The 19,722-nt window shown below is 44.8% G+C and overlaps 1 protein-coding gene across 1 annotated transcript in view; it reads right to left on the bottom strand.

Annotated features, from left to right (window-relative positions):
- SLC7A2 (solute carrier family 7 member 2) overlaps window positions 1–19,030 on the bottom strand; it is a 216,224-nt gene extending 197,194 nt beyond the window's left edge. The window contains exon 1 of the mRNA XM_030191453.1: window positions 18,974–19,030. The gene's annotated coding sequence lies outside the window, so the exon portion shown is untranslated. The remainder of the gene's footprint in view (window positions 1–18,973) is intronic.
- Window positions 19,031–19,722: the final 692 nt, after the last annotated feature.

The raw sequence follows: 19,722 nt of genomic DNA, 5'->3' as shown, positions 1-19,722 counted from the left end.
AGGGAGCCTTCCACACACTGACTCCCCGCTGGATGGGAGTGGAACTTCTTGCTCCTCTCCCATCACTGACAGTGCAGGGCTTATCAAACTGTCTCCCGGTCTTGGTGGAAACAAGCATTCTTCTGGGCTCAAAGATGCCCAACGACCAGACATATTGTGGGTCAGGCCCTCCAAAAGCACTGCTGTGGATCCCAGCCTCTTCAAGTAAAGTCTGGGTCAGCCCAGGAACAGAAGAATGCACCTACTGATAAACAAGTCTGTTCGTTCCTCTTCTTATCCATTGCAATCCAAAAGCACAGGAAAAGAAAAAGCAGCTTTAAACAGATGCTAAGTCAGGAGCTGGCTCAGCACATCTGTCTCAGATGCCATCTTAACTCCTCTTCAGGGCAATAAAAAACATTTTAAAGGTTTTTGCAGCTGAGAGGTGAGCAGAGCACACATGCTGCTGCCCCCCACCCCACCTCCATGCAGCTTCATAGCAGGTAGAGCTTAAGCACTTCTCCTTGGATTGCCCTAACGCCAAAGTCTCTCACTATTAGCACAGGATCTCATATGTTTTGTGAGATTTTAGCCCTGCACCAGGAGGAAATGAGGTATTTAGCCTTTTACTAGCCGCCCAGCTACATGGGGGCAGGGAAACAGGATTGGGAGGCAGCAAGGTGGCATTACTAGAGTTAAATGAAGTGTGTGCTGCTTGCCTCCTCCCAGCATTACCACAGTCTTAGATTTTTTTTTTTTAATTTACTGTCATCCCAACAACAGGTGGTCTGTGCTCTCTTAAGGTGTTCACTCAATGGTAACTACTGTCCTAACTCGGGTTTTCATGTGGGGAATGTCTGAGGTGGATGTCCAGGGGAGAGACTCCAAGGATGGCCCATCACAAAAAAGGGAAATTTGCCAATGATGTGCTGGACTTTGAAGGCCAATGAGGGAGGTTTTTCTCTCTGACAGCCATGTCTAACTCCAGTTCTGGCAGATTAACATTCCAAAAACCAACAGCCTAATCAATAAATAGAAAAAATTCTCTTTTCTACCTCCATTGTCTGAACATTTTCCCAGATTCTATATATGGCGACCACAGTTGCTTGCACAAATTTGGGCACTCACACAATTTGAGTAAGGAACCAATTAGCACCAATAATTGGGAGCTAACAATTATTGGCATTAAGTGGCAACAATTTTAGCATATAATTGAAAAGGGGGCATGGCCAGGTCAGGGGCATTCACTAAAGGGATTATAGATTTGGAGGGATCCATGCCCAATTTATGAACAAGGAGTTACACCAGGTTTCAGTTAGTGTAAATTCTCATGCCCATAGTTGAGCACCAATCCCAACGCAACACTCTATTCAATAAACAATGCCCAACTCAGAGCGCCATTTATAGAATAGCCCTGGGCACACATTTACTGAATCTAGACCTTTAACTTCCTTATCGTATTGGTCTCAATCTCTGGTTTCTGCTTTCCTTTGTCTTCTCGTAACTCTTGTCACGGTCTCCTTGTCCTTCTCTCTCTATGTCCACCTTGTATCTCCCTGCCCCTATTCCTCTTGCCATGTTGAACTTCTTCCCTCTGTGTCCAGCATGGCCTCTGTATGTGTCTATCCTCTCTCCCCATGTCCAGCATCACCCCTGGGTCAACATGCCCCCTCCTCACTCCTCCCTTCCTACTGCACCACTCTTCCCCCAGAAATGCACTGTTCCCTGCTCCTCTCCCTGGGCCAGCCTCTCTCTCTCCTGTCCCTACCCCCCCCCCCCCACCCCCGGCCACTAATTCTTCATTTCTCTTCTCTCCCTCCTCCCCGGGGATCCAGTTATTGTCCCTGTCTCTTCCATCCCACCTGGGTCCAGCATCTCTCCCTTCTCTTCCTCTACCCTTCCCTGATCCAAGCATCCCTCCCTCTCCCCTACACCACCTCCTCCTCCCCACAGGGGGCCACCCTTTAAAACTTGCCATAATTTACCAGAAATAGCAGTGTTGAAGACAGAGGAGCAGCGAGCGATAGCCTGTCACATCCCACAGGCCAGAAACAGAAAGTTGCATCAGAGGAGGTGGGATGCAGCAGAGAGAGGGCCAGAAAAGCTAGGTGGAAGCCTTTCTTCAATACTGCTGCTACTAGCGAATTACGGCAAATTTAAAAGACAATCTCCTGGAGGGATTGGGGGAGACAGAGTTGTCAGACTGCAGAAAAGGGGCGAGGAAAGAGAGATACCAGAACTTGGGGGCAAGAAGAAAGGAGTGCAATGCATGAGAAAATAGCACTTAAGTGTATGAGCTGGAGAACTGGCCCTAATGCACGTGTCAAATGCATAATGTGTATGACTTGGCACATCTTCCAGTAGGAAGATGAGGGGTGAAGTGAGAGGACTAAAAGAAAAAGCCTACGCCCTCACCCTAACTGAGCCCGAGTTGCTGGAAGAAGGTGAGTATGGCAGACATTGTAATAAAAACACTACTTCTCCACACTTGAATATAGTAGAAGCATAAATGTCTAAGATCTTCAAATAATTTTTTTTTTTTATTTGTACCCCGCGCTTTCCCACTCATGGCAGGCTCAATGCGGCTTAGGTACTTATTTGTACCTGGGGCAATGGAGGGTTAAGTGACTTGCCCAGAGTCACAAGGAGCTGCCTGTGCCTGTAGTGGGAATCAAACCCAGTTCCCCAGGACCAGAGTCCACCACTCTAACCACTAGGCCAACAAGCTCCAAACTTAACAGTCTGTACAGCTTACACGTCATCACTGCCCCCCCCCCCCGAAAAAAACTCCTATTATTAACAATGATGATTAAATAATTCTTGAAATAAATATAATGAGCACAGCACATAATTGGCAATGCTGAAAAACCTTCTTGTGCTAAACCTTAAGCCCACGACCAACAATGACCAACGTTTCACTCAGCTGATTCAGGGCATGTGAACCATACTATTTCTTAATCCAAAAATTCTGTCCTCATGGCCGTTATTCTCAGTGCTACCAGGCTATATCTAATACTATCTTTTCACCAGTATCAGAAAAAGGGTGAGCGGGGGAGGAAGTGACGTCACGCTCCGTTATGGAGGTCTAATAGCGGAGCTCCCGACACCCAGCCTGAAAACCGAAGCATATAGCTACATTTAGCTTCTTTAAACAGCCCCAACTTGCAGAACAGAGCGGCGAAAGACCAACGATACTGGAGATGTCGAGCATCAAAACTAAATTGGCAGAATTAACTACGTTTGTGTATCGACAGCGCGAGGCCAAAACCACAATGCAGGCCGACATCCCAGGTGCAAATGAAAATGCCACGTGGACACGTTCGCCGTCGCCCCAACAAGAGCGAGGGGAAGACGGAAACAGTGAGCTGCTACCCAATAAATGGGAGCAGCTTAAAACCTGGTTCCAGGATATTAAAATGGAAATGAAAGAAGCGCGCAAAGAATTCGCACAACTCGGAGCAGAACTCCGAGGAGAAATCACAGAATTAGGGAACAGAGTTAACAAGGTGGAAGTCAGACTGGAAGAGTACGCTGACTCCCTAAATACAATCGAGGCTACCGTGCAGGAACAGCGCACGAACCTACGCTTTCTAACTGATAAGGTGGAAGATTTAGAAAATCGGAGTCGGAGATCCAACATTAGAATATGGGGGCTCCCGGAACTACCAGAACATAATGATTGTGAACAGGTAGTGAAGGACCTAGCAGCCCAGCTCCTGACCACGCCAGAGCAAGTCACTACACCTGAGGATATACAGATTGAAAGGGCACATCGGGCGCTGGGTCCGCGACGGGCCAATGTGCCCAAAGATATTGTGGCCTGTTTCTCTGACTATAAAGTTAAGGAAAAACTCATGCATAAAGCACGGGCGAGTGGCCCGATCACCTGGAACACCTATCCGCTTGAAATATTTCAAGATATCTCAGCAACTACGCTTAAAGCGCAGACGAGAATTGCAGCCACTCACTGCACAATTACGAGCGGAAGGTATAAAGTACAAATGGCAACATCCTTTCGCCCTGCTATTTTATAAAGCCGGCAAACAATGCAGAATTACATCGCTGGAGGAGGCCCAAGAGCACCTGGATCACGGAGCAATGGCGGAATCCGCGCACTCAAGCCGCCCAACGGCCGCCTCGCAGAGCAGCACCAAAGCGCGTTGGCAGCGTGCCTCGCAGGGTCGCGGAAGACTGGGAAGGCAGCAATCTGGCCATACAGGGCCCAACCAACGCTGACGGATTACAAATATTGGACCTCGCAAAGAGCTATGATAAACAGCATCGAAGGGGACTGTACCGTTACTTGACTGAACAACTTACAACAGCACCAGGCTGGTAATATTTCGGGATTGCACTCACTTACCTCCTTGGCATGTCTCACCCAAGGGGAAAGATATGTCATACATGAGTTTTGGGGATGAGGGGAGGGGGTGGGAGGTAAGGATCTGGGAGAGGGATGCCAGTGGTGGCTGTATAGTTGAAATCTTTTCTGTTTATGGTTGATAAAGAATTGAAAGGTGTTACACATTGAATGTAAGAGGGCTTAATGCACCTACAAAATGAAAGCTAATGTTCAAAGATATGATACGCTTGCAGGCCGATATAGTTCTATTGCAAGAAACTCATTTGAAAAAATGTCATGAGAAATTAGTGAGCCATGGACGATACTCTATCATTAAGTTTTCCTCCTGCGCTGTCATGCCCAAAAAGCGAGGCAAGTTTTGAAAACTATAAGTGATAAAGAAGGTAGATACCTGTTGATGGTGGTTTCTGTATACAATAGCATTTATACTATACTTAATGTGTACACCCCTAATCAGGGACAGGGCCCCTTTTTGGAGCAGATAGAACGGATCTTACAACAATACCAACAGGGCCACTTATTAATGGGAGGGGATTTTAACGTCACCATATATCCCCCTGTAGATAACTCCTCAGGATCAGCAACATACGCCAAAGCAGATAGGAAATTACTGAAAAAGCTAATGGCCCGCTGGGGACTGATAGACTTATGGCTAGAGAAGCATGGTAATGAGAAAGACTATACATACTACTCCCCCAAATATAAGTCATATTCTAGAATAGATGGCTGGTTAGGAGATGTTAACATAGCGAGTAAGACACAGGGTACCAGCATAGAACCCCGCACATGGTCGGACCACTCTCCGGTTGTGCTGACACTTACACTGGGGACTCATTTTGTAGGCACAAGATACTGGCGACTAGACGACACTTTGCTATATGATGAGAAGAATATACGGGAGATAGAACAACATATTGTTGAATACCTCAAATTCAATGATATGGGCGAAGTCAAGGTGAGCACTTTGTGGGAAGGCCTAAAGACAGTGACCAGAGGGCATCTAATAGCATTGCGAGCCCATATACTAAAAACTCGCATGGAACAGAAAAACAATATTAGAAAGGAACTTAGACAAACAGAACAGAAACATAAAGCACAGCCAGCTGACACTAACGAGGCAGAGAAGCTACATCAATTGAGATTAGCACTTAATGAGCTCCAACTGGAAAGCCTAGCTGCGCAATTACAACAGACCCAACAAGAATTCGAGTTCGGGGAGAAAGCGGGTAGGCTACTGGCCAATAAGCTTAAAAAACAAACTCAATGAAATCACATAGGGGGGATACGAGATGCAAGTGGAAAACACATCACACACCTAGAACAGATACAAAAAACCTTCTTAGAATACTACACCTCACTATACGAGAAAGAACCCACATTAGAACCAGCGATTGTGGAGCAATACTTGCGAGATAGCAGCATCCAATTGAGAGGAGTGGAGAGTGAAACTCTATCAGCCCCCATAACATCGGACGAAATTATGTGGGCGATTACGGACAGTGCACATGGCAAAGCACCTGGCCCTGATGGGTACACTATAAAATTTTATAAAATATTCGCAAAACACCTGACCCCAATATTAGAGAGGCTATTTAATGAACTGGAAGAGGCCCAAGAGATACCACAAACGTGGAAGCTAGCAGCAATTACATTGCTCTTGAAGCCAGGCAAAGATCCCCAACAATGTAGCTCATATCGCCCGATATCTTTGCTCAATGTAGATTATAAACTCTTTACGAAAATACTGGCCCATAGGTTACAAAAGCAGCTCCCAAGCCTGGTTCATGAAGACCAGGCTGGATTTATCATAGGGCAACAAACCTTTGACAATATCCGAAGCCTCATTCATACTATTTAATATACACGAGATGAAAAAATACCGGCAGTACTGCTCTCTATTGACGCAGAAAAGGCATTCAACTGCGTCGATTGGACATACCTTTTTGCAGTGCTGCGGCAGGCGGGAATAACGGGACGATACCTGCAGTGGTTACAACTTCTATATAAAGACCCAAAAGCAGTATTAAAAATAAATGGATCATATACAGCTACATTTCCGCTTAGACGCGGCACTAGGCAGGGGTGTGCTCTCTCCCCACTTCTTTTTGCTTTATCTGTAGAGCTGTTAGCGTGTATATTGAGAAATGATGAGGAAGTGGGGGGTATAGTAAGAGGGCGAAAAGAGCAGAAACTTCTGCTCTTTGCTGATGATATACTACTCACCCTCGCGCAACCTGCAATATCAGTACAAAAAGCAATAGATCATGTGACATATTATGGAGCAGTATCCGGGTTTAAACCCAATCTAACCAAATCTACCCTATTAAACATAACAGTACCGAATGAAGAGATACCGAGACTGCGAGATGCATTTCCATTCACCTGGGCACAAAAATCTATCCAATACTTAGGAATACAGATCACCCCCAATACAGCAGATCTATTTCAGGCTAACTTCCCCTTAAAGATAGATGAACTCTTTCAAGAATTAGATAGATGGGAAGGCCTCAACATATCTTGGAAAGGGCGTATCAATGCTATCAAGACGATGTTGCTCCCCAAATTATTATACCTATTCCTAGCGCTGCCTATACCGATTCCTACCTCCTTTTTCTCACAGCTAAATAAGAAGATGTTTAGATACATATGGAGGAAGCGACCTCCACGTGTTCGTAGAGCTATGATGTATCAAACACTTGACCGAGGGGGCATGGGAGTACCCAATTTTTACCTGTATTACCAAGCAGCGCAATTAAGAATATTAGCAGAGTGGGTCCCAGGGGCAATAAAGAAATGGATGCACTGGGAGAGAGCATGGCTAGGCAGGTATGCAATAGAGGATATATTGTGGATATCAGGGGGAGAGCTGACAACTATAATACAAAGACTACCTGTTAGTTTAAAACATCCTCTCCAAACATGGCTACAAATTAGAAGACGTATGTTCCCGGAAAGGAAATATTATCGAAGAACAGCGATAAGGTGGGCAGAGGGGAAATATGATTAGTTTTAGGGAACTTCAGGAAGAATATGGATTGACCGAGAGAGACCTTGTTTACTATTGCTGTTTGCGTAACTTTATTAGAAGACGAGCGCAAGATGAGTTAGATTTAGAAGAAACAACCCTCGAACTAGCAATGCGCAGGGGAGGGGGCAGAGGTAGTATATCCCGGATATATCTTGCATTATTGGGTAGGACAGACCCTCAAGCTAACTATCATAAGAAGTGGGAGAGGGTGTTGCAACTCGCTCACCCTAGAACAACATGGATGAGCAGTTATAAATACTTACTCAAAGCATCCCCAGCACAATCTATCAATGAAAATGGGCATAAATTACTATACTGGTGGTATTATACCCCAGATAAATTGCAAAATATATATCCGGGAACCTCGGGACAATGTTAGCGGGGATGTGGCCTTCAGGGCACATTCTACCATATTTGGTGGACATGTCCGAAAGTAGAATTGTTTTGGGAGGAGGTGGTGAAGTTGGTAAACACAGTGCTGCTCAAATCATACCCAAAGAGAGCAGAACACTGCCTCCTCCATTTCCGGCCCCGCTCATTCTCCAGTGGACAACACAGATTGGCTACTCAATATTTTGTAGCGGCTAAGATAGCCTTAGTCCGAGCCTGGAAACAAGCAGAAACACCTACATTGCAAATGATAACTCATGAAGTAGACTTTCTATACCAGATGTCGAAATTGACCGCCAAGAGGAAAGGCACCATGAGAACTTTCACGAACATCTGGTCAGCATATGAACAATTTCAAGAGCGGGAATCAACACCACTGACTGAGGGAGGGAGGGAGCGGGACTACAGAACAGACACTGGTTGACGATATCTGATATTATCTTGCTATGTTTGTATATTGTTGTCTTATCAATAAAATAATTAAAAATAAAAAAAAAGAAAGAAAGAAAAAGGGTGAGCCACTCGGGCCCTGGCCTGACTAATTTTCTGCCATTCTCTGCTGCACTGTCTGAAAATGATGAAAAGTAGAAATGGTACCGCATGGATAATTGCATTCTGCCACTGATCTTGAGAGTCTGGCACTGCCAGATCAGAATGCAGCATTGCCAAATTGGCTATACAATTATGAATGAGATACTAGCATACAGGATTGTCAGGACCTTGAGGCAGGACCGGAATTCGCGAGCCCTTGGACCACTGCCAAGGAACGACAGAGGCAGGCAAGACCACCCTGGAACTGGATACAAGGAAGAGCAGGACTGGAACTCAGGACTGGAGTAGTAAAGTTAGGCACCTAGAACAGGCAGAACAGGACCGCTTCACCTGCGCTTGACCACCGTTCCTCCGGAGTTGAGCTCCGGAGTGGGGGTGGCTGGCAGGACTTGTAGGACAGAGCAGGAACTGAAGATCCAGAGGACCCACTCCGGGTCTGGGAAACACGAGGGAGGCTAGGCACAGAACTAAACTAAACTAGACTAGGACTGAAAGCTGCTATGCAGCCACTAGCAAGAAACACAAGACAGACTAAGCAGACGCCAGGGCGTACACAAAGGCTAGCCGGAAACAGGGGCTTGAATATACAGGCAAGCTTGGCAGAGGCGGGGTTCAGGATATACACTCAGGATACACACCCTAGTTAGGCAGAAGCAGGATTCAGGATACACAATCAGGATATGCAGGATTCAGGATATACACCCTAGCTAGGCAGAAGCAGGATTCAGGATATACACACTATCTAGGCAGCAACAGGTCCAGGGCAACAGACAGGAGAATAAACCAGGATATTAGCAGAGTCTTAGGGCAGACTGCAAACAGAGAGAATAAACCAGGAACTAACAGGGTCTTTGGGCAGGCTGCAGACAGAGAGAACCCAGAAGCTATCAGAGTCTTGGAACAGGCGGCAGACAATAGAATAAACCAGGGATAGCAAAGTCTTGGGGCTGGCAGCAGACAGAGAAATAAACCAGGGATAGCAAAGTCTTGGGGCTGGCAGCAGACAGAGAAATAAACCAGGGATAGCAAAGTCTTGGGGCTGGCAGCAGACAGAGAAATAAACCAGGGATAACAGAGTTAAGGCTGGAGCTTCAGCAGCTCCCAACACAGACAGGGAGTACACAAAGGCTGAAGCTTCAGACTCCAAACACAGAGCAAGGCAACAGAAGAGCTAGCAGCCCACAGGCACAAAGCAGAAGCACACAGAAGGACTAGCAGTCCACAGGCACAAAGACGGAAGGGCAAAGCCCACACAGAAGAACAGGCTAGTAGCAGCGCGGCAGAACACTAACTAACCTGATGACCTTTAGGCATAACAGACACAGGTGCCCTCTAGTGAAGTAATCAGCACACAAGGCAGAGACAGAACTAACACAGAAGCAAACAAAGGCCACCAGAAAGGTAAGTCTGAGGTGGTCACAGCCACAGACGTGACACAAGATGATCTGTAAGAAATCAAATCAAATCTTTCAGGCAGACCTCAGAAGCTTGTGCTGAACTACTACTACTACTACTACTACTACTACTACTACTATTTAGCATTTCTATAGCGCTACAAGGCTTACGCAGCGCTGCACAAACATAGAAGAAAGACAGTCCCTGGTCAAAGAGCTTACAATCTAATAGACAAAAAATAAAGCAAGCAAATCAAATCAATTAATGTGTACAGGAAGGAGGAGAGGAGGGTAGGTGGAGGCGAGTGGTTACAAGTGGTTACGAGTCAAAAGCAATATTAAAGAGGTGGGCTTTCAGTCTAGATTTAAAGGTGGCCAAGGATGGGGCAAGACGTAGGGGCTCAGGAAGTTTATTCCAGGCGTAGGTTGCAGCGAGACAGAAGGCGCGAAGTCTGGAGTTGGCAGTAGTGGAGAAGGGAACAGATAAGAAGGATTTATCCATGGAGCGGAGTGCACGGGAAGGGGTGTAGGGAAGGACGAGTGTGGAGAGATACTGGGGAGCACCACTGTCATGCAGCACCACTGTCACTGGACACAAACGAGAAAATTCAGGTGCAAGTTGGCAGAAACGATGAGCTGATGCTAACCCATCCCCAGATCTGCCAGAGATGGGAAATGGCATGTTCCTTTTGAAGACTTGAGAGAACCTAGTACAGTACTAGAAAGCTAAGCTAGACCTTTAATGTATAATTAAGAGAGCTGTAACCAGCAATTAAAGGTTTTAAATCCCAGCTATTATTCAAAGGGAGACAAATATTAACTTTTATACTAAAGTATGGACTTTGCCATTGTATTATTCAGGGTCTTGTATCTATAGGAAACTCAGGCAGGAAGACTATATTAGCAGATATTGTCCACTGTATTGGGAATACAGACTGAAAAAGCCAAATTCCAGCGATCCCCACCAAGGGCTTAAGGAACTGCCGAATCTGATCTGCACAACGAAAAGACCAATACTGACAGCCAGAAACCACGAAAAGGACCCACCAGCCTTACAAATTCATGTCATGCAGTGGACCACTGCACACAGTACAGGAGCGTCCCTTCCTTCCCCAAATAACCTGACAGCCTCCACTCTGAGGGTTCCGCACCCGGAAACAAGACAGTTAAGAACAAGAACCTGCCCCAGCATACTCAAAAAGGCTGTTCATCCATATCCCCCCCCAAAATGGACCCCCCTGCACTTTCACATACATAGGCCAAGGAATTTGGAACTCTAGGAAGCCTCCCCCCTGGAAGGTCCCAGATCTACCTCCGACAGGGTTTGGAAGGCTGGAAAATTAATACCCGCACATCACTAGGTCGAAAAGCAGAGGAAATACCTCTCTCCCCCAGAGAATGAGATTGAAGGGGGGCAGACTAAAAAAAAAAAGTCAGGAAGTATTTTTTCACACAGAGAGTGGTGGATGCTTGGAATGCCCTCCCGCGGGAGGTGGTGGAGATGAAAACGGTAACCGAATTCAAACATGCGTGGGATATACATAAGGAATCCTGTGCAGAAGGAATGGATCCTCAGGAGCTTAGCCGAAATTAGGTGGCGGAGCCGGTGGGGGGAAGAGGGGTTGTGGTTGGGAGGCGAGGATAGTGGTGGGCAGACTTATACGGTCTGTGCCAGAGCCAGTGGTGGGAGGCGGGGCTGGTGGTTGGGAGGAGAGGATAGTGCTGGCCAGACTTATACGGTCTATGCCCTGAAAAAGACAGGTACAAATCAAGGTAAGGTATACACATATGAGTTTATCTTGTTGGGCAGACTGGATGGACCATGCAGGTCTTTTTCTGCCGTCATCTACTATGTTACTATGTTATATCAAACGAAAATGTATGCAAACTCATGTATATGCACCCTGAAATGTATTTTTTTAGGGGGAGATTCCCTCCCTCTATTTTAATCTCCTCCTAGCCCAATTACCACCTCAACAGTTCTCAGTTGGGTGCTATGCACCACAGCTCCTCTTGTAACCCTGCAATTATGGACCCTAAATCCAGCCATTAGGCGTTACTGCTGTGCAATGGCACTGGATCTGAAAAACTGTGCAACAGAATTGACCAAGGAACTGTCAAGAAAACTAGGTCCTTGGACTAACAAGTAGGTCGCTGTTTTAGTGTGCTTGTGTGCTTCTGCTATGCGACGTTCCTATCTGATAACCTTACAACTTAGAATACGTTTTCAAGCACTCATTTATGGCACAGAAAAGATTAAATAAAAGCCAAGGCTCTTGTTTGACAAATTCACAGGTGAGCAAAAACAAGCTGCACAGAATAAAGGTAAATATTCCTGAACTGGTCCTAACACGTTTTTTGGCAGTATGGAAAAAAAAACTATTGTAAACTGAATATTCAGTCATTTAAATGACCCAAGAATTTTTCAGAACTGGGGCCTTGGTGTATTTTCTGTTTCTGATGTCAAACATTTCTCTGATAGCATGAGACAATGACTATCCAGTTATCCTAAAAAGAACCACCAGATAACCCCACCTTCACCTCTATCAGGCCTTCAGAAACTACTGGATTCATTCTGCTGGGGTTCCAGGAAGTAGACTTGGTACTTTGGCAGGCCAGGCAGGATAAACTGTGTAGATATGAGAATGTGGGACTGCGAATTTTCCCTCATCTCAGTCTTACCTTGGTTCATAACAGGAAGGAGATGTGACCATATAAAAAGCATTACTGAAGAAGGGGCTACAGGCCGGACTGTGGTTTCCAGCGCACCTGGTAGTGAACCATGAGTGCAAGAGACACTTTCTTAACTCCCCAGGAGAGGCTAAGGCCTTCCTTAAATCACGGTCTGCGAGCTCCCGCTCTGACACTGCAGCCAGGAGCACTGGTCCTGTAAATCCACAGCTGGGCACTGGTAAAAGCTTTTGGCATCGGTGCTGTGGACACAGCCAGTGGCTAAAATAATACAGATACCTGCGGCACTCCATTATTCACCCTCCTCTGTTAAGAAAAATGGCTATTTAACCCTACCCTCTGTTTTCTTTCCTGGAGCCCTAATTCAGGTATAGAGGCAGAATTTCGAGCATTTTACCAGAAGTTGTACACTGCTAAATCTCTCCTCCTCGGCTTCTGTGCAATACCCCTGCTTGTCCGTAATGGAATGAGGGTGGATTCATAGAGAGATAAGAGTATGTCCACAGGGAAGGCTCCGGGAAAGGATAAGTTTCCACTGGAATTTTATAAGGCCCTGCAGGAGGCAGTTGCCCCTGTGCTTGTCTAAGTCTTTAATGGGGTCTTGCAGGGGCAGACTCTCAAAGACTCAGTGTTCAAGGCTCAGGTGGTGGTGGTTTGGCAAAATCTGGTATAAATCCAGTCTTTGTTCTGGTTATAGACCAATTACATTACTTAATGTTGATATGAAAATTTTTGCTGAAGTGTTAGCTTCCAGATTAGAAAAGCTGATCCCAAAACTTGTTAAAGCAATCAGCCTGGCTTTATGAAGGGCCACATGTTAGTGAACGATTCAACGCACAAAAACTATAGCCCTACCACTACAGTAGATGAAGGCATTTGACCGGGTCGAATGGCCTTGTTCTGTTTAAAGTGCTTGAGGGGGTGGGTTTAGGAGGTTCTTTCAGGACACGAGTGCGGGCTTTACACCATAAATCTAATAGTATGATAATGGTGAATGGAACTCATTCAGAAGCCTTTGAACTTCAGGGGGGGTGCAACAAGGGTGTCCCATGTCCCCTTTATTACTTGCCCTTGCTGTAGAACCCGTTGGCTGCTGCTCTATGCAGAAAGGGTAAATTAGACCTTACCTGCTAATTTGCTTTCCTTTAGTCCCTCCGGACCGGCCCAGAATGTGACTGATGGGTTGTGTACGCCTTCCAGCAGGTGAAGACTGAGAAAAAAAAACTGTAACTCCAACTAGCCAATAACAGCCCTTGCCAGCTAGAGAAAGATCCAGTAATAAAGTACCAAAGTAGAAGGAAAAAACATAGAAGAAACATATATAGCCTGTGCCCCCAAAAACCTGAGCAGCCACTGGCACTTTGCCAACAAAGGGTGAGTGCCTCCCAACATAACATGTTCCTGCAAAACAAGACAATTATATATATATATTTTTTTTTTTTTTTTTTTTTTTTTTTTTAACTACCAACCAGTAATGGTACCGGGCGTTTGCCTTTTAGGGGTGTTACAGTGTGGTGATCCCCCCACTGCAGTGGAGCAGTTGGTGCCGATTCTGTTGCTAGCTGTTAAGATGACACTTGCCAGAAACTGGAAGTCTGCAGAGGCATCTACCATTTGTACCTGGAGAGCTATATGTGCTGAGTTGAAACGTTATCATAAAATGATGTCATTTGAAAGGAAATAAGAGACATGAACAGATGTGGGCCTTGGTGCCATTACAGGCTCTTGGGCTCATTGATAAATTGGTTACGATGGTGTGTTGCATGTTCTGCCTATTCTAGTCACTGTCAAAGGGAAGTGGGAAGTGGACCAATGACTCCAGAGAAACGGGATACCAGTATAAAATTAAGTACTTTATTCACAGACTCAACACAGCCGTGTTTCGGCGCCTTAGCACCTTCCTCAGGAGTCCATAAAAACACATGTAAAACATAGATAATGCATACAAAAAAAAATAAAATAAAATAATAAAGGCAATTAATAAATAATATATAAACATTTTATCCAAAAAAATCAAGATCATAAAAAATACAAATATAAGAGATGTCTTAAAAACATGAATATTGCAAAAAGGCAATTAATAAGAAACCCATATAGCAAACAATAATCATTAATAAAAGATTTTTTTTAAAGCATACAAAATAATATGCAATCATCAAAAGGAATAATAAACTAAAGCAAAAGTGTGTACCAGAAAACCACTATTTATCCACGTTTATTCACGCCTTCAAAGAAATTAAGCCAGTTGTTGAGGCAAGACATCTCTTGACTGAATACATGCTGACTCTGTCCCATTAAACCATGTCATATCTATGTGTTCTGTAATTTTATTCCTTACTAGCCGTTAAGCCCGTTAAAACGGGCGAGATTTCCAGCGACCCTCCTCACCGCCACTCACTCCCCCCTCCGTGCCGGGCCCCTTGCACTGACCTGACAGCGCCTCTCACCTCCGTGTGAAAGCGCTGCAGGCAGCAGCAGATCGCTCTGCTGCTGCCTGCAGCGCTTCCACACGGAGGTGAGAGGCGCTGTCAGGTCAGTGCAGGGGGCCCGATACGGGGGAGGGTGGAGGTTGGTGCATGCGATGTTCGTTTCCAGGCGGCAGCGTCCGACAGCGATTCTGACTCCGTTTCCCTCTCTGTTCCGCCCTCTGACGTCATCATGTCTTGACGCGAGGGCGGGACAGAGAGGGAAGCCTCTACTGCGCATTTGCAGGTGAGTCGGTCACTTGCCATTTATATGTTTGATAATAGTTTCCACTATCTCCCAGCACTGATGTCAGGCTTATCAATCCGTAACTTCCCCGATCCTGGATCCCTTTTTAAAAATAGGCATTACATTGGTCATCCTCCAATCTTCAGGTACTATGGACAATTTTAACAACAGGTTACAGAAAAGGAAAACCAAGCATTCAAAATAATGCAAAAAAAAAACAAACCTGTTTTAAATTACACAGCAATTAAGCCAACATTTAATTTAAAAAAAAAAAACACACAGTCTGAGAATTGAACAGTTCTATACAGTTTTCAATATATATCCTACTACCATCTCTATAAGAAGTCAGTAGAAAACACTACATAGCTATACAGATCCTTCATATTTCTTTAACCGACTGAAGTTTGGAACGATTTTCACTTGTCAAGGAGTCTTACTTGTTTTGCACTCTTACCATTTACTATCAACCCTGGGGTTTTCTGTCATTGTGTGTAGGTGGTACAAAAAAAAAACCTGAAGGACCAGTCTGACATAACCAAAAGTAATCAAATCAGTGTTCATGATCTCTCAAAGTCAGCTAAACCAGTACATCTTAATCAAAACATCAAAACCCTCACAGCCTACAGCAGGTCAGAGATGAAGTAACACGGGGAAAATTAACAGGGAAATCAAGAAGTAAGTTGGTGGGGATGTGCATTCAGTTTGCACTTTCCATTCCAAAAACTGTGATATAAAGAATGCACCACTAAATCGACTTTGCACCTATAGAACTTCCAAAATCAATGCACATAAGGTTTTCACATAAGCACACTTTTACCTCATTAATTTAAAAGTTTATTACATACCATTATTTCTGAAACAAACTAAGTAAAATGTCCAAAAATCTGCCAAACAAAAATAATGTGAAACAAACCAATGTATTTCTATGCACATCCATATCAGTTGGGTCTGATGGACAGACTGGATAGACCACAACTAGACCTGTTTCAATCAAGACTAAATGACCAAAAGGTGCCCTAAATGACCAAATGACTACTGGAGGGATTAAGGCATAACCCCCCTTACTTCCCTAGTGGTCATGGGCCCCCCTCTCTCCCTTCCTCACCCAAATATGTGAAAGAAACAGTACATATCAGCGTCTATAACAGCTTCAGATGTTATGGTCAGTCCTATTAGAGAAGAAGCTGGTCCTTGGAGTAGCATAGTGGTCAGTGCTGTGGACTGTAGAGAAGGGCTGGAGGGAGGCTGGAAAATTGGGGAGGGATATACATGGAGGGAAAGAGAGGTAATCTGGCTCTCTCTGGAGTGGTCAAAGTGACAGGGGGCAGGGCAGGGTGTGACCGGAAACTGGATAGGATGTGATAGGGGGTGGGGCATGTGTCCTCTTTTTCCTTAGGGCAAATATGATAACCCTAACTCTGGTACACTTGTGGTGGAAAGTCTGAACCCTCCAAAACAACTATACCCACATATAAGTGATACCTGCAGACATAAGGGCTATTGTAGTGGTGTACAGTTGGGTACAGTCAGTTTTTGGTGGGCTTTGGAGGGCTCTCCATATAATATAAGGGGGTAATGGTGAGATGTATACCTGGGACCTTTAATGTGAATCCACTGCAGTGCCCCCTAGGGTGCCTCACTCTCTGCTGGCGTGTCTGTGTGGTCAGTCTGCTAAGAACGCTCGGCTCCCCATACGTCCCAATGGCTTGTTTTTGTGCGTTTTTTTCCTTGGACTTTTTTTTTTCTTTTCAAAAATGGTCCTAAAAGATAGGTGCACCAAGCACAAAAACGTCTAGCAAACAGCCATTTTCAAAACAAAATGTCGGATTTTTTTCTGGCTTGAAAATGGCCATGTTCGTTACTGGATTTCTGGACATTTTTCGCAAGCCATCCAAAATCAGATTTAGATCTATCGAAAATGCCCCTCCATGTGTGCTTTGTGTGTTTCACTTCTGCCTCTGGCACTAACAATGCGTGTTGTATATTTCTGACACACTGTCTCATATATGTGCTGTGTGTTTCACCTCTAACTGCTGTACGTCTGAGCCTGTCGGTGTGTATTCTACAGCCCACGTTGCCAATTTCTTACCAAGAGGCTGTCAGTAGCTCTGCTTTACTTAATAAAATCTTCACTTTTCATAAAGTAAGGTAGGAAAGAGTACAGCTGAAAAACCTGTAGTAACTCCATCCTGTCCATGACTTCTGACAGGCCATGTGGACCATTGGGACTGATGGGGAAAGAGATGCATGTATCATATGCTTGAAAAAAAAACAGTGGGGCCCTTTTACTAAGTAGCGTTAAAACATGGCCAGTGCTATCCCACGCCGAGGATAGCACTAGCCATGCACTAAGGCAGTAAAATGGCCCCATTTTCCACCATTCCCAATAATGGATATGCACTCATTTCCCTATTAGCACGTGAGCACTTACCAACACCTATTTTCTAGGTGGTAAGGGCTCATATGCTAACCACAAGCTAAGGACTTAGCATGTGGCAATGTAGCTGCGCTAACCAATTAGTGTAGAACACGCCTACTCTCTGCCCTCAAACATGCCCCAGCACTAAACAATAAGTGTTATTTTTTAGCACTTGGGAAGTGTGCGCCGATACCAAAACTAGCACGGGACGCTTGCGTGCGACCTGCAGTAGTACTTTTTAGCCTGCAGCATAGGAGCCAACTTTTCAAAATTATTGGGGGTGCTAAGCCCAGTGGAAATAACCCCTCCTTGGACACACACAATGAATTTTCTCAATATTGGGGGTGCTCAAGCACCCACAGAGTTGGCTCCTATGGCCTGCAGTACTGCCAGTAAGCACTAACATGGTAAAAGGGCCCAGTGTCTATCACATGTACTCTTGATGTTCTTATGCTCTGCACCTTATTGCCAAAGCCTGTGATTGGCATTTACCAGGTGTGTATACTCATTTCAATTTCACATGACTTTTCTCTTTATTTTAGCCTTTCAACCAGTTCAAAAAGTGAAGAAAAGATGAATGTTTGTTATTTACTTCCAACTTTCACTTGAAAATTTTAAAAAGAAAGTGTTATAACGGTCAGCTCTAACTTGGAGCTTGTCTCTATACACACACCTCATACTTACAAGAATGATTTATTATTAAACAAATTGCTTAATTAAGCTTTGATTCATCAATCTGATTTTATGAGTCCTATTTTTGTATAGGTTCTCAGGTTATCTGAGGGCAATTTATAACAGAAAGCATCTTAACCGTTTTCTACCAGAAACATAAAGATTCAAAAAAAATTCCAAGGACTATTAATCTAATTATTTTTTAATCTAAATTGTCATCACACACATCCTACCTCAGTATGTACGCAACTGTACACACAATACAATTCCTCTCTGTAACATGGGGTGGGGGGGCAAACCGGTGTTATTAAATCATACAGGAAGTAATCGTAGATCGAGTAGGGGTTTCCGAAAGTACCCTTTTTTTTTTTAACCAGATCAAACTCAAACGAAGCATTTACGTTTCCTGAAGATTTTATTTCTCTAGATAATACGCCGCTTTAAACCTTTCTTTTCCCTTTTACAGCAACACAAACACGGCGATCGGTAGAAACGCAAACGTGGTTGCAAGGAGACGCCTCCCAGCTACTGCCAAACAGTTTCTAAGTTTAACATCAAACACACAGCAGCAGCAGCACTCTCTCAAACTTCGGGAGCTCACCCTGTTTCCAGTCCGATCCCCCTTTCTGCCACAGAGCTGAGAAGCTTCACTTTTCCCGGAACTAAACTACAACCGTGCAAGCTTCTGTTTTACTTTCTAGAGCTGGAACAGGCACGGCAAAAAAACCTTGACATCTGCACAGCAAGCGGGGTATAAATATAAACTCACTCACCTAGTGTGAACCAGCCCGCCGCAGCATGGAGAGAGTGGATGAACTAGTGGAGGAGGAGAAGAGGGAACTTGGGAGTAGAACTAAGAAGGAGCAGGAGGCGGGGTCCCAAAACTGTAAGAGGCACAAAGAGGTGAAGGGGGAAAGTTTTGCAACTGAAGATATTGCCAGCCAAGCCTATAGGCTTGAGGGCCTCGTATATTAAAGGGTTGTTTGGGGGTTTTGTTTTGTTTTTTACTATTTTGTGTCTATAGGAAAATATGCTTGTAGCTGCTGGAAGCTGAAACATTCATGGAAAAGCTTTCCTAACACAGCTGCTAGGAAAGTATGCAAGAAGTATTTTCCTTTTCCACTACTGTCTTGTGACTCCTGAAGGCTGAAATTCATAAAATGAACAGAACGCCACTCGTTTAACTAAGTGTACTTGTGGGACAGGTGCCCAGAATGGGACAGGCAAGGTTTTTCCCCACTGCCAGAGGTAGAGATGTGGCCATGCTGACAGGCAGCTGTTGGTGTGTAGGTCGGAATCAGAGGAGTGGGAGTACTGATTGCAACTACTGGAAACACACCAGGAACAAAATGCCAAGCACCTTCTACTTCTGTTTTGTACTTTATGCCTGAAGGGGTGTGGTACTAGATTTCGCTGTGGATCACAGGTGTGCAGAAGCTGTATCTTACTTGTGGTATGAGCACAGGTCACCTGGTTTGCTTGCTGCCTTTACAAAGCAAACGTTCACACCCAGGAACAAATG

This window comes from Microcaecilia unicolor, chromosome 2 (assembly GCF_901765095.1).
Source record: "Microcaecilia unicolor chromosome 2, aMicUni1.1, whole genome shotgun sequence".
In the NCBI taxonomy this organism is placed as follows: Eukaryota; Metazoa; Chordata; class Amphibia; order Gymnophiona; family Siphonopidae; genus Microcaecilia; species Microcaecilia unicolor.
Note: the sequence above shows the minus strand (reverse complement) of the source record. Positions and strands in the feature narration are given on the sequence as shown.